Below are 14913 nucleotides of genomic sequence, written 5' to 3'. Positions count from 1 at the left end.
AAACAGTTCTAGGGACATATTGAGAGGAACTACCCAGTGGGGAGCTCCCCTGAGAATTACATATATTCAAGGGCTTTTTTCTGTTTGCATTCACACCACCAGTAGGAACATTGAAGTGACTGAAGCTGGCTTGCTAGCATGACATAAGCAGGCAATGCTAGCAAAGAGTTTATATTTAACTCAGATGCATCAAAATTGTGTTATATTTCCTCCATCACATATACAGTTGTGTTCAAAATAATAGCAGTGTGTTTAAAAACGTGAGTAAAGCTCACAATCCTTATAATAGTTTTTATTTCCATGCATTGGGAACAATGCACATTATATTCTACATCAAAACATGAAGAAAAATGTATCAATATTTTAATTACTTTACAGAAAATGAAGAAAAATGAACATTGGGCTGTTCAAAAAAATAGCACTGTCTGCATTTTTCATTACAAACTCCAAATATTTACTGTATAAACTGAAAAAATCTTAAGGATTTAGTATTCCTGTGAATCACTAAACTAATATTTAGTTGTATAACCACGGTTTCTGAGAACGTCTGGCACCTGTGAACAGGTATTCCAGCCCAGGATGATTTGACAACATTCCACAATTCCTCTGCATTTCTTGGTTTTGCCTCAGAAACAGCATTTTTGATGTCACCCCACAAGTTTTCTATCGGATTAAGGTCCGGGGATTGGGCTGGCCACTCCATAACTTTCATTTTGTTGGTCTTGAACCCTGATGCTGCTCGCTTACTGGTGTGTTTGGGGTCGTTGTCTTGTTGAAACACTCATTTCAAGGGCATTTCCTCTTCAGCATAAGGCAACATGACCTCTTCAAGTATTTTGATATATGCAAACTGATCCATGATCCCTGGTATGCGATAAATGGGCCCAACACCACAGTAAGAGAAACATCCCCATATCATGATGCTTGCACCACCATGCTTCACTGTCTTCAGAGTGTACTGTGGCTTGAATTCAGTGTTTGGGGGTCGTCTGAAAAACTGTCTGCGGCTCTTGGACCCAAAAAGAACAATTTTACTTTCATCAGTCCACAAAATGTTTTTCCATTTCTCTTTAGGCCAGTCGATGTGTTCTTTGGCAAATTGTATCCTCTTCAGCACGTCTTTTTTTTAACAGTGGAACTTTGCAGGGGCTTCTTGCCAATAGATTTGCTTCACACAGGCATCTTCTAATTGTCACAGTACTCACAGGTAATTTCAGACCGTCTTTGATCACCCTGGAGCTGATCATTGGCTGAGTCTTTGCCATTCTGGCTATTCTTCGATCCATTTGAATGGTAGTCTTCTGTTTTCTTCCACGTCTCTCTGGCTTTGCTGTCCATTTTAAAGCACTGGAGATCATTTTAGCTGAGCAGCCCATCATTTTCTGCACTTCTTTACAGTATACGTTTTACCTCTCCAATCAACGTTTTAATCAAAGCACGCTGTTCTTCTGAACAATGTCTGGAACGACCCATGTTTCTCATGTTTTCAGAGAGAAATGGATGTACAACATGTGCTGGCTTCATCCTTAAATTAGGGCCACCTGACTGACATCTGTTTTTTCACAGAATGAATGACCTCACTAATTAAACTCCACACTGCTATTATTTTGAACACGTCCCTTTCACTTAATTATTCAATTACACAGACTCAGGAGCATGCATATCATGAATGTTGGGTCTGTTGGTTTTCTATGACTCTACTACACCTACTGGTAAATTATTTGCCATGTAGTAATATAATTTCCACCAAAAACAGTGATTGATCTGGTTAGTCGTGTTGGACTGCTATTATTTTGAACACAAGTGTATGCTTAATAAAGCATGGACTTGTCTGAGGGAGTTTTCCCTTGCCATTGTCACCACAGGCTTGCTCATTGGGGATAGATTAAGGATAAAATTAGCTCATGTTTAAAGCCATTAAAATTCTGTAAAGCTGCTTTGCGACAGTGTCTATTGTTAAAAGTGCTATAAAAATAAACTTGACTTGACTTGACTTTACTGTTGGTCCATTTGTCTGTGGGTTGGTTTTTTTTGTTGTTGTTTGTTTGTTTGTTTGTTTGTTTGTTTGTTAGCACTAACATTAAGACATTACGAATAAAGTTTTACATGGATTTTTAAAAATAGCAGCTGCTGGTGCTTCGTTGTCTCGTGTTCCACCAATCACCGTACACTTACGTCACTCATGGTTCTTCTTGTGCTAGGACAGTACCTACCCTGAAGTACTGGAAGAGCTTAAAAAAAAAAAAGTCCCCCAAAGCAGCATTCTAAGAACTACGGTCATTCTCAGTTTGTGCAGAGCGGACACACAAAAAAGGAGGAATTTCCCCCAGCAGTTCTAAGAACTAAAAAGTTCCTCCAGTCCATAAGTACCTATTGAGACTCACTCAACCACATTATCAGCACTTAGCCACAGGCCTGAATATTACGGGATCTGCCAGAGTGAACAGAGGTGCTGAGGGGGACTCATAAACTTAAGGAAAGTTAGTGCAATCCAAATAACTTTGGAAGCTCAGTGGTGAAGCGTGTGGTTTGAGTAGAGAGGACCACTCAACAATGCTGAAACTAGATGGTAGGCAAAGTGAAAAACTCAGAGTGCCGTTGGACACCCCAAGCATTGAGAGAATGACAATGAGTCCCAAATTAAGCAATAATAAGAGTTCGTATTCAACTTGCGCACAGCACTGTGAGTGATGGTTAACAAGGTTAGAAAGCTAATATCTCATCTCATCTCATTATCTCTAGCCACTTTATCCTGTCCTATAGGCAAGCTGGAGCCTATCCCAGCTGACTATGGGCGAAAGGCGGGGTACACCCTGGACAAGTCGCCAGGTCATCACAGGGCTGACACATAGACACAGACAACCATTCACACTCACATTCACACCTACGGTCAATTTAGAGTCACCAGTTAACCTAACCTGCATGTCTTTGGACTGTGGGGGAAACCGGAGCACCCGGAGGAAACCCACGCGGACACGGGGAGAACATGCAAACAACTCCACACAGAAAGGCCCTCGCCGGCCACGGGGCTCGAACCCAGGACCTTCTTGCTGTGAGGCGACAGCGCTAACCACTACACCACCGTGCCGCCCTAGAAAGCTAATAATGGAACCCAAATCAATCTAGCATTTTATATTTCATATTTTGCATGATCAGGTCCCGTTGTCTCACTGCACCAGTAGTACAGGAAATAAAAGCAAGCATATAACACAATACACTTAACTATCTGGCCAGTACTCTCTGTATATGACAGATCTCACTCATATAATCCTAATCCCACAAGTCTATAGTGGCATATTATTTAGACATACTATGCAGCAGTAATGGATTTGGAAAGTAGCTATAAGTAATACAGCTAGAGGCACAGAGATTTTTATTTTTATCTTCATTCCTTGTCTTCCCATACCCCAAGAGACTGCAAAAACCTGTGAACTACCTCAGCAACTTCCCCCTACCTATAGTCAGCTCCTGAGATGAAAGGGCGGAAGCAGCAGAGGCTTGTCAAAAAGTGCTGCCTTCACAGTGGTGTGCAAACGTTATCTATGGCGTTGCAAGAATCACACAAGCACCCCTCCTGTCCCCACTTTTCACTTCTCTTTTCCCACCAATCACACGTCTCTGCTTTTTTTTTCCCTGACAGATAGCTGCAGCAGGAGAAACAAGGAAGCATGAATGTATAAATATGTGATGAAATTCAGATGAGGGTCGTTCTTCAGGAAACACGCAGGCATGGAGCTGGAGTCATATATGTATAGAGCCTTTTATTTTTCTCTCAATCTCTGCTGCCTTATCTTGAATAGCGAAATGCTAATTAACTTATGGAGTATTTTTTTCTTTCTTTAGCAAACTCTGCAGGTATTCTTCAGTTAATGTTTCTTAATTATTCATGCCCACCAAACTTTCTGCTGGTGTTAATAAATACTTGTTTTTAAAGAAAAAGAGACGTGTGCCAGAGTTCTGTCCTGGGGCTTAAAGGAGATAGACTCCTCCACCTCCCTCTCTCTTTCAGCCACATACGTTGCAAGCCAGAATGCTGGTGCAGGGCCACAAAAGAGATGCAAATATTCTGAATAAATCCTTGAACTGTTACATCATTACATACTTTAGCCTCGTTCATTTGTATAGCTACGGAAATATGCTTGGAAATCATACATAAACATCTGTGGTTGTCACTCCAGTGTTCTCAAGTCTGATCTGCATTAGGCTGTACTAGTTCCCTCAGTAAAGGAAGTCATTCCTGTCCGTAAATAGACAACAAATCTATTAGTGCCCAGAAGTCCAGTAAGCTGGCAGAGGTCCTATTTTATCCTGACAACGTGCCCAGGCTACACCAAATTTGGTTGAGACTTCAGGACCAAATGATCTCTCACAAAGCAAGGTCATTTCTGCCTTCTTGAGCAGCATTTTGTAAATTGACAGTGGATAGAAAAAGTCTACACACCTTTGTTAAATTTGTCGGGTTTTGTGATGTAAAACAAAATTACATAATTTGCACAAGTGTGCACACTCCTATAATGGGGCATGTACTGTAACTGTGCACAGAATTAAGCAATGTACCATGGAACACTCTGAAGTGGAGTGACTGGGGCACCTGTGACATTACCAAGAACAAGATGTTCCTCCAAAGTAGACAAAAGGACAAGAAGAAAAGTTATCAAGGAGGTTGCCAAAGACCTATGGCGAAATTCAAGGAGCTACAGGAATATCTGGCAACTACTAGTCACTCCCTGCATGTGTCAACAAGCTCTCGTTTTCTTCGCATGTCTGGGCAATAGTGCAGGGTTAGACAGAAGTCTTTTCTCACAGAAAAAAAAAAAAAAAAATCCAAGCACGCCTAAACCATGCGGTAAAGTGTATTATGCTCTGATAAGACCCAGGTACAACATTTTGGCCATAATTCCAAAAGATATGTTTGTCACCAAAACAATACAGCTTATCATCCAAAGAACACCATACTCATGGTGAAGCATGATGGTGTCAGCATCATGCACTAATACTAATATTATCATGCTGTTGGTAGACTCTTATTCAGAAAGACTGTGTGCTTAATTACAAGCTAAAGGTGCTTTAATAAAGTATTAGATGGGGTGTGGACACTTTCGAAAGCAGGTTATTTTTTTCCACTTAAATATTTCAGTTTGGTTTTTCACTTGAATTTTGTCGGTTGATATTGACATTAGGGCGGCATGGTGGTGTCGTGGTTAGCGCTGTCGCCTCACAGTAAGAAGGTCTGGGTTCGAGCCCTGTGGCTAGCGGAGGCCTTTCTGTGTGGAGTTTCCATGTTCTCCCCGTGTCCACGTGGGTTTCCTCTGGGTGCTCCGGTTTCCCCCACAGTCCAAAGACATGCAGGTTAGGTTAACTGGTGACTCTAAATTGAGCGTAGGTGTGAATGTGAGTGTGAATGGTTGTCTGTGTCTGTGTCAGCCCTGTGATGACCTGGCGACTTGTCCAGGGTGTACCCCGCCTTTCGCCCGTAGTCAGCTGGGATAGGCTCCAGCTTGCCTGTGACCCTGTAGAATAGGATAAAGCAGCTAGAGATAATGAGATGAATGAGATATTGACATTTAAGGTGGAAAAAAAGATGTGACTTGATATTTATAATACAAAAACCTGCCATTTTATACACACCATACTATTACTGCCCTGTGCTATTCTCCATTATCTGTAACCGCGTATCCTGTGCAGGGTCACGTGCAAGCTGGAGCCTATTCCAGCTGACTATGGGCGAGATTCGGGGTACACCCTGGACATGTTGCCAGATCATCACAGGGCTAACACATACCGTAGACACAGACAACCATTCACACTCACATTCACACCTACGGTCAATTTAGAGCCACCAATTAACTTAACCTACATGTCTTTGGACTGTGGGGGAAACCAGAGCACCTGGAGGAAACCCACGCAGACACGGGCAGAACAAACTAATTTCATTTCATTATCTGTAGCTGCTTTATCCTGTTCTACAGGGTCGCAGGCAAGCTGGAGCCTATCCCAGCTGACTACGGGCGAAAGGCGGGGTACACCCTGGACAAGTTGCCAGGTCATCACAGGGCTGACACATAGACACAGACAACCATTCACACTCACATTCACACTTACGGTCAATTTAGAGTCACCAGTTAACCTAACCTGCATGTCTTTGGACTGTGGGGGAAACCGGAGCACCCGGAGGAAACCCACGCGGACATGGGGAGAACATGCAAACTCCGCATAGAAAGGCCCTCGCCGGCCACGGGGCTCGAACCCGGACCTTCTTGCTGTGAGGCGACAGTGCTAACCACTACACCACCGTGCCACCTCTATGTTATTCTGTCCCTCTTTATCCAAAAGTTATCTTGTGTTTAGACCAGTTTAATTATAAGGGGGAAAACAGACTGAGTTTTGAAGTGAAAAGTGCTGCTGACAGTGCTGACTAATCTGGGCTGCTGAGGGCTAACGGTGGTTCAGTGGTTAAGGCTCTGGGTTACTGGTTGGAAGGTTAAGACTTCATATCACTGCCAAAGTGCAACTATTGGTCTCTTATGCAAGGTCCTTAACCCTCCATTGCTAAATTGTATATTCCTGCCAAAATTAACAAGTATAAGGGTGATCTGAGGGGAATGGATATTCCTTTTTCCATATGGCTCAACCAGTCAGATAATATATTGCACCTGAACTTTGCATTGACCTTTACTCATTCAACAGTCACACACTACATACACAGATCTATCTTGCTGTTATGAATTCTTATATTTTACTATATGCTTCTTACCATGATTTAAATGACAAAATGAACATTACACAAGGATTTGAATGATGTCTTTTTATTTGATGCAAATTTATCTGTACCACTGAGCAGTGTTCTTTGTAACAGATTATTTAATGAAGCAGTACCACTGAGACTCGTCCATAAGAGAGAGCTACTCAGGGCAGGATTATTAGTCAGCGCTTAACTCTCTGTTGTACCCAGCTCTTGGTTCTGCTGCATGTTCAACACCATGCTCTGTCTAATAAGATTACATATGTACAGAGAGAGAGAGAGAGAGAGAGAGAGAGAGACTCCCATAGACACACAGACTTTCAGACATTCACTCGTACATCCATGTCAACACTCATCACATGAGTCTAGTCTAGGGATTAGAACTGAGCACTGGATGAGTATCACATTAAATGACCTGAGAATGGAACTAGATTACCGTATATGCTTGAAGAAATAAGTGTACAAATATAGAAGCTGCCTCTATATGCCTGCATTTTGTCTATCTATCTATATATCCCTTGTATAATTTGGCATTACAGTCTGGAAGTTATTCACTGTCAACTCTCTTTCATTTTTTTTCTCGCTCTCTGCCTCTCACACTTTTTCCCCGCTGTCTTTCACACACACACACACACACACACACACACACACACACACACACACACACACACACACACACAGGTTTTAAAAACTCATTACCATTTCCCAGATTAGACTCCAGAATGCAAACAATAAAGTTAATTAAGACTGATAATTATAAGGCAGGGTGATGGGGGAAATCTGACACACCAACTGCAGCTAAGCTGATGCTTTTCTGATTCTGACAACCGCAAAAATGTTCCTCAGCCACATGTTTGAGAGAAAAAACTTGAATCTCCTTCGACTTATTCAGAATATGCAAATTGCAGAGTGATTTTGTGCTTATAAAATGATAATTTATTCATTTATCTTCAGTAGCTGCTGGCTAGTAACTAATCTAACCTGGAACACTGAGCACAAGCTTGGAAAACACCCTGGATAGGACACCACTCCATTTCAGGGCACCAGTGCACAAATATTCACACGCTCGTTCACATCTAGGGGCCGAATCTAGTCACCAATCCAGCTACAGGCATGTTATTGGTAGGTAGTCGGAAAAAAAGAGAACCTGGAGGAAGGATACCTAATGCAGGCAAGGGGAGAACTAGTGACCCTGGAGCTGTGAGGCGACAATGCATCCTGCTGTGCCACCCATAAAATGGTCATGACTTTAAAAATCTTTGTGTTAAGCAAGATTACCAGCTGCTACAAATGTTTCAGATTATCCTGCAGATATGCATTAAGGATTAAGACATGGATTAAGAAATCAGAAATTTTGTCAACATAAATTATTCAAATCAGAAATTATGTAACTTCCATATTAATGTTGTATTCAGTAAAAAATTAGATTGGACATTGGCCTGTCAGTCTGAAGGAAGCTCTCTGCAGATAACTTTCTTATCTGGCATTAAACTCCTATCCCTAATTGGGTTATTCAAAGCCAGAGGGGTAATTGCAACCAAGAACTCTCTCTCTCTCTCTCTCTCTCTCTCTCATCTCTTTCTTCCTCAAGAAAATCTCAGATAACCCATACAAGACAAATATAACCAACAAAACGGTATACCAAGGCTAGCTTGCCAGAAAATAATAAAATAATACCATGATTAAATAAAATAGTTCCAAAAATATGCACTATCGTTTGTCCTATCAAAAGTTCAGTTACTTTATAATCTTTTCATTTTATATCCATATTTAGGTTTTGTCATGGTAATAGAGATTTATGAAAGAACTATTAATCAGCCTTCAATAAGAAGGAGATCATTTTTTAGGCCATTCATCTCTACTTGGGTCACTCATTCAGTTCTGCTGTCCTCTATTATATCTGCCTTTAGAAACCGTTTATGAAAAAATCTTAGGCAGATAGGCTTGGTGAAGATCATTCCTAATACTCGTCTCATCTTGTCTTCATCCGCTTTATCTGGGGCCGGGTCGCGGAGGCAGCAGTCTGAGCATGGAAGCCCAAACTTCCCTTTCCCCAGACACCTCGGCCAGCTCCTCAGGAAGAACACCGAGGCGTTCCCAGGCCAGCCAAGAGACATAGTCCCTCCAGCGTGTCCTGGGTCTTCCCTGGGGCCTCCTCCCAGGGGGACATGCCTGGAACACCTCCCCAGGGAGGCGTCCAGGAGGCATCCGAAAGAGATGCCCGAGCCACCTCAGCTGATTCCTCTCAATGTGGAGGAGCAGCAGCTCTACTCCGAGCTCCTCCCGAGTGACTGTGCTTCTCACCCTAAGGGAGCGCCCAGCCACCCTGCGAAGGAAACTCATTTCGGCCGCTTGTATCCGCGATCTTGTTCTTTCGCTCATTACCCAAATCTCATGACCATAGGTGAGAGTTGGAACGTAGATCGACCGGTAAATTGAGAGCTTCGCCTTTTGGCTCAGCTCCTTCTTCACCACGACGGACTGGTAAAGTGACCGCATCACTGCGGAGGCTGCACCGATCCACCTGTCAATCTCACGCTCTATCCTTCCCTCACTCGTGAACAAGATCCCGAGATACTTAAACTCCTCCACTTGAGGCAGGACTTCTCCACCAACCTGGAGAGGGCAAGCCACCCTTTTCCGGTCGAGAACCATGGCCTCGGAATTGGAGGTGCTGATTCTCATCCCAGCTGCTTCACACTCGACCGCAAACCGCCTCAGTGCATGCTGAAGGTCCTGGTTTGAAGAAGCCAACAGGACAACATCATCCGCAAAAAGCAGAGATGAAATCCTGTGGTTCCTAAACAGGATTCCTTCCGGCCCTTGGCTGCACCTAGAAATTTTGTCCATAAAAATTATGAACAGAACTGGTGACAAAGGGCAGCCCTGCCGGAGTCCAACATGCACTGGGAACAGGTCTAACTTACTGCCGGCAATGCGAACAAGACTCCTGCTCCGTTCGTACAGGGAACGGACAGCCCTTAGCAAAGAGCCCCGAACCCCATACTCCCGAAGCACCCCCCACAGAATACCACGAGGGACATGGTTGAATGCCTTCTCCAGATCCACAAAGCACATGTGGACTGGTTGGGCAAACTCCCATGAACCCTCGAGCACCCTATGAAGGGTATAGAGCTGGTCCAGTGTTCCACGACCAGGACGAAAACCGCATTGTTTCTCCTGGATCCGAGGTTCGACTATTGGCTGAATTCTCCTCTCCAGTACCCTGGAGTAAACCTTCCTGGGAAGGCTGAGAAGTGTGATTTCCCTATAATTGGAGCACACTCTCCAGTCCCCTTTCTTAAAAAGAGGGACCACCAACCCAGTCTGCCACTCCAGAGGCACTGTCCCCGACCGCCACACGATACTGCAGAGGCGTGTCAGCCAAGACAGCCCCACAACATCCAGAGACTTGAGATACTCGGGGTGGATCTCATCCACCCCCGGTGCCTTGCCACCAAGGAGCTTGAAAACCACCTCAATGACTTCGGCTTGGGTAATGGACGAGTCCACCTCTGAGTCATCAACCTCCGCTTCCTCAATGGAAGACGTGACGGTGGGATTGAGGAGATCCTCGAAGTATTCCTTCCACCGCCCGACAATGTCCCCAGTCGAGGTCAACAGCTCCCCACCCACACTGTAAACAGTGTTGGCAGAGTACTGCTTCCCCCTCCTGAGGTGCTGGACAGTTTGCCAGAATTTCTTCGAGGCTGACCAATAGTCCTCCTCCATGGCCTCACCGAACTCCTCCCAGTTCCAAGTTTTTGCCTCCGCAACTGCCCGAGCTGCGGCACGCCTGGCCTGCTGATACCCGTCAGCTACCTCCGGAGTCCCAGAGGCCAACATGGCCTGATAGGACTCCTTCTTCAGCTTGACAGCGTCCCTTACTTCCGGTGTCCACCACCGGGTTTGGGGATTCCCGCCACGACAGGCACCGGAGATCTTGCAGCCACAGCTCCGAACAGCTGCGTCTACAATGGAGGTAGAGAACATGGTCCACTCAGACTCAATGTCCCCTGCCTCCCTCGGAAGCTGGGAGAAGCTCTCTCGGAGGTGGGAGTTAAAGACCTCCCCGACAGAGTGCTCGGCCAGACATTCCCAGCAGACCCTCACCATATGTTTGGGCCTGCCAGGTCTGTCTGGTTTCCTCCTCTGCCAGCGGATCCAACTCACCACCAGGTGGTGATCAGTTGACAGCTCAGCCCCTCTCTTCACCTGAGTGTCCAAGACATAGGGCCAGAGATCAGATGAAATGACAACAAAGTCTATCATCGACCTCCGACCTAAGGTGTCCTGGTGCCACGTGCACTTATGGACACCCCTATGCTCGAACATGGTGTTCATTATGGATAAACCATGACTAGCACAGAAGTCCAATAACAAAACACCACTTGGGTTCAGCTCAGGGAGGCCGTTCCTCCCAATCATGCCCCTCCAGGTGACACTGTTGTCGCCCACGTGAGCGTTGAAGTCCCCCAGTAGAACAATGGAGTCCCCAGTCTGAGCACCTCTCAGTACCTCTCCCAGGGACTCCAAGAAGGCCGGATACTCTATACTGCTATTCGGCCTGTAGGCACAAACAACAGCAAAAGCCCTCTCCCCGACCCGAAGGCGCAGAGAGACGACCCTCCCATTCACTGGGGTAAACTCCAACACATGGCGGCTGAGCTGGGGAGCTATAAGCAAGCCCACACCAGCCCGCCACTGCTCACCATGGGCGACTCCAGAGAAGTGGAGAGTCCAGCCCCTCTCGAGGAGCTGGGTTCCGGAGCCCAAGCTGTGCATGGAGGTGACCCCGACTATCTCTAGCCGGTACCTCTCAACCTCCCGCACAAGCTCAGGTTCTTTCCCCCCCAGCGAAGTGACATTCCATGTCCCAACAGCTAGCTGCTGTGTTCAGGGATCAGGTCGTCGAGGCCTCTGCCTTCAACTGCCGCCTAATCCACACTGCGCCAGCCCCCTACAGCTACCTCTGTGGGTGGTGAACCCACAGGAGGTCAGGCTCACGTCACCGCTTCGGGCTGAGCCCGGCCGGGCCCCATGGGCAAAGGCCCGGCCACCAAGCACTCGCATACGAGCCCCAACCCTGGGCCTGGCTCCAGGGTGGGGCCCTGGCTGCGCCATACTGGGCGATGTCATGGTCCTTGATTTTTTTTATCCATAAGGGTTTTGGTGAACTGCTCTTGGTCTGGCCTGTCATCTAGGACCTGTCTGCCTTGGGAGACCCTAACAGGAGTGTAATGCCCCCGACAACATAGCTCCTTGGATCATTCAAGCACACAATCCCCTCCACCACAATAAGGTGGCAGTTCTAGGAGGGATTCCTAATACAATGATGATAAAAGTAAAGCCCAAAATAACATAGTTGTCTTGACATGGAAGTTAGTCTAAATTTAGCTCAGGGTAGTGAAATCTGACTTCAACAATATAATAAAAGGTACTTATATGGTTAAGACCCAAGCTGCATTTATTCAGGATGTGCAGATTTGTGTGCTTATTTTTGCACTGGAACGTTAAGATTAATATAGCTACCATGTGATGGAAGTTATGACCATCAATTACCATCATGCACATGGTTTGGACACTGTGATAAAACTATGGACTGGGTTAAATATATATATATATATATATATATATATATATATATATATATATAGAGAGAGAGAGAGAGAGAGAGAGAGAGAGAGAGAGAGAGAACTGTGCAAAAGTCTTAAGCCCATGTAAAGGAATGCTGTAGACCAAAAATGGCTTAAAAAATAATGCAGTGAAATATTTCAACATTAAAAAAACCCATTATTAACAACAGTAAGCCATAGTAAACGAAACAAAGTCAATATTTGGTGTGAGACGACCATTTGCTTTAGTCGCAAGTACAATGAGTGCAGTTTTATAAGGAAATGAGCTGTAGGTTTTACTGAGCACCTTACAGAACCAGCCACAGTTCTTGTGGACACTTTGACTGTCACACTTCCTTCTTCATTTTGCACCAAAACTCAGTCGCCTTCATTATGTTTTCTTTTTTAATCTGAAAAATGGTCTCTTATGTAACATGCTGCTCAGATACAATTTTTTTTCCCCTGTAACATTTAATTTTGTGCTGGAAAACGAACATTTGGACTCTAAAATGTTTTTTGTACTGACTCGATAATGTAGACATCATAAAATAGAAATCTATAACAAAGTTTGAATGGCAAAAATAGGCTGCCTAAGACTTTTGCACAGTACTGTATATGCAATGAGCTATATTTTGAGCTTAAGCATATAGGCATACTGTAAATGCAGATAAATATCTATTCAAACACAAAAAAAGGCTTCCCCCCCAAAACATTTATTTTAAAATGAATAACAAATATTTACATTTGACACTTGGTGAAGCCATCCCTGAAGAGAATAAGAGCATTTCCTGTTATTCTTCCTGTTATGAATAAACAAAGTTGGAGACACAAAGTTGTAGAGGGATCTTGGACCACTCCTTTATGCAAAACATGTTAAGCTGCATTATATTCTCAGGTTTGGGCATGTACATGCCTGTCTTCAATTCAAGCAAAAGGTTTTAAATAGGGATCAAATGCATAGAATAAAATAGTCATTACAAAATAGAGGGGCGGCGCAGTGGTGTAGTGGTTAGTGCTGTCGCCTCACAGCAAGAAGGTCTGGGTTCGAGCCCCATGGCCGACGAGGGCCTTTCTGTGCAGAGTTTGCACGTTCTCCGGGTGCTCCAGTTTCCCTCACAGTCCAAAGACATGCAGGTTAGGTTAACTGGTGACTCTAAGGCTACGTTTACATTAGACCGTATCTGTCTCGTTTTCTTCGCGGATGCACTGTCCGTTTACATTAAACCACCTGGAAACGCCGGGAAACGGGAATCCGCCAGCGTCCACGTATTCAATCTAGATCGTATCTGGTCCGGTGCTGTGTAAACATTGAGAATACGCGGATACGCTGTGCTGAGCTCTAGCTGGCGTCCTCATTGGACAACGTCACTGTGACATCCACCTTCCTGATTCGCTGGCGTTGGTCATGTGACGCAACTGCTGAAAAACGGCGCGGACTTCCGCCTTGTATCACCTTTCATTAAAGAGTATAAAAGTATGAAAATACTGCAAATACTGATGCAAATACTGCCCATTGTGTAGTTATGATTGTCTTTAGGCTTGCCATCCTTCCACTTGCAAGTGGTAAGTGATATGCGCTGGGATCACACACACAGCGGCTCAGTCCTGAATCACTGCTCGTGCACTTCACTCGCGCGCTGTGTGAGCTGCGCAGGGCCGGAGTGCGCACCCTCCAGAGGGCACTCGCTGTTCAGGGCGGAGTGATTTGGAGCGCAGGATGCCTGCGGAGCCGAGCGTATCCGCGTATTGGTATTGTTGTGTGCACGTGAATCGTGTATTGGTGTTGCTGTGTGCACACTATTCGTTTTAAAAACGTTAATCTGATGATCCGCTGATACGGTCTAATGTAAACATGGGCTAAATTGACTGTAGGTGTGAATGGTTGTCTGTGTCTATGGCTACGTTTACATTAGACTGTATCTGTCTCGTTTTCTTCGCGGATGCACTGTCCGTTTACATTAAACCGCCTGGAAACGCCGGGAAATGGGAATCTGCCAGCGTCCACGTATTCAATCCAGATCGTGTCTGATCCGGTGCTGTGTAAACATTGAGATACGCGGATACGCTGTGCTGAGCTCTAGCTGGCGTCTCATTGGACAACGTCACTGTGACATCCACCTTCCTGATTCGCTGGCGTTGGTCATGTGACGCGACTGCTGAAAAATGGCGCGGACTTCCACCTTGTATCACCTTTCATTAAAGAGTATAAAAGTATGAAAATACTGCAAATACTGATGCAAATACTGCCCATTGTGTAGTTATGATTGTCTTTAGGCTTGCCATCCTTCCACTTGCAAGTGGTAAGTGATATGCGCTGGGATCACACACACAGTGGCTCAGTCCCGAATCACTGCTTGTGCACTTCACTCGCGTGCTCTGTGAGCTGCGCAGGGCCGGAGTGCGCACCCTCCAGAGGGCACTCGCTGTTCAGGGCGGAGTGATTTGGAGCGCAGGATGCCTGCGGAGCTGAGCGTATCCGTGTATTGGCGTTGCTATGTGCACGCAAATCGTGTATTGGTGTTGCTGTGTGCACACTAATCGTTTTAAAAACGTTAA

At 45.1% G+C, this 14913-nt stretch overlaps 1 long non-coding RNA gene across 3 annotated transcripts in view; it reads right to left on the bottom strand.

Moving 5' to 3' along the window:
- LOC132899681 (uncharacterized) overlaps window positions 1–13199 on the bottom strand; it is a 181775-nt gene extending 168576 nt beyond the window's left edge. For 2 of the 3 annotated variants that reach the window (XR_009656698.1, XR_009656697.1), the window contains exon 1: window positions 13100–13199. This is a non-coding gene — a long non-coding RNA (uncharacterized LOC132899681). The remainder of the gene's footprint in view (window positions 1–13099) is intronic. The other variant, XR_009656696.1, reaches the window with a different exon arrangement.
- Window positions 13200–14913: the final 1714 nt, after the last annotated feature.

This window comes from Neoarius graeffei, chromosome 15 (genome assembly GCF_027579695.1).
Source record: "Neoarius graeffei isolate fNeoGra1 chromosome 15, fNeoGra1.pri, whole genome shotgun sequence".
Taxonomy (NCBI): domain Eukaryota; kingdom Metazoa; phylum Chordata; class Actinopteri; order Siluriformes; family Ariidae; genus Neoarius; species Neoarius graeffei.
Note: the sequence above shows the minus strand (reverse complement) of the source record. Positions and strands in the feature narration are given on the sequence as shown.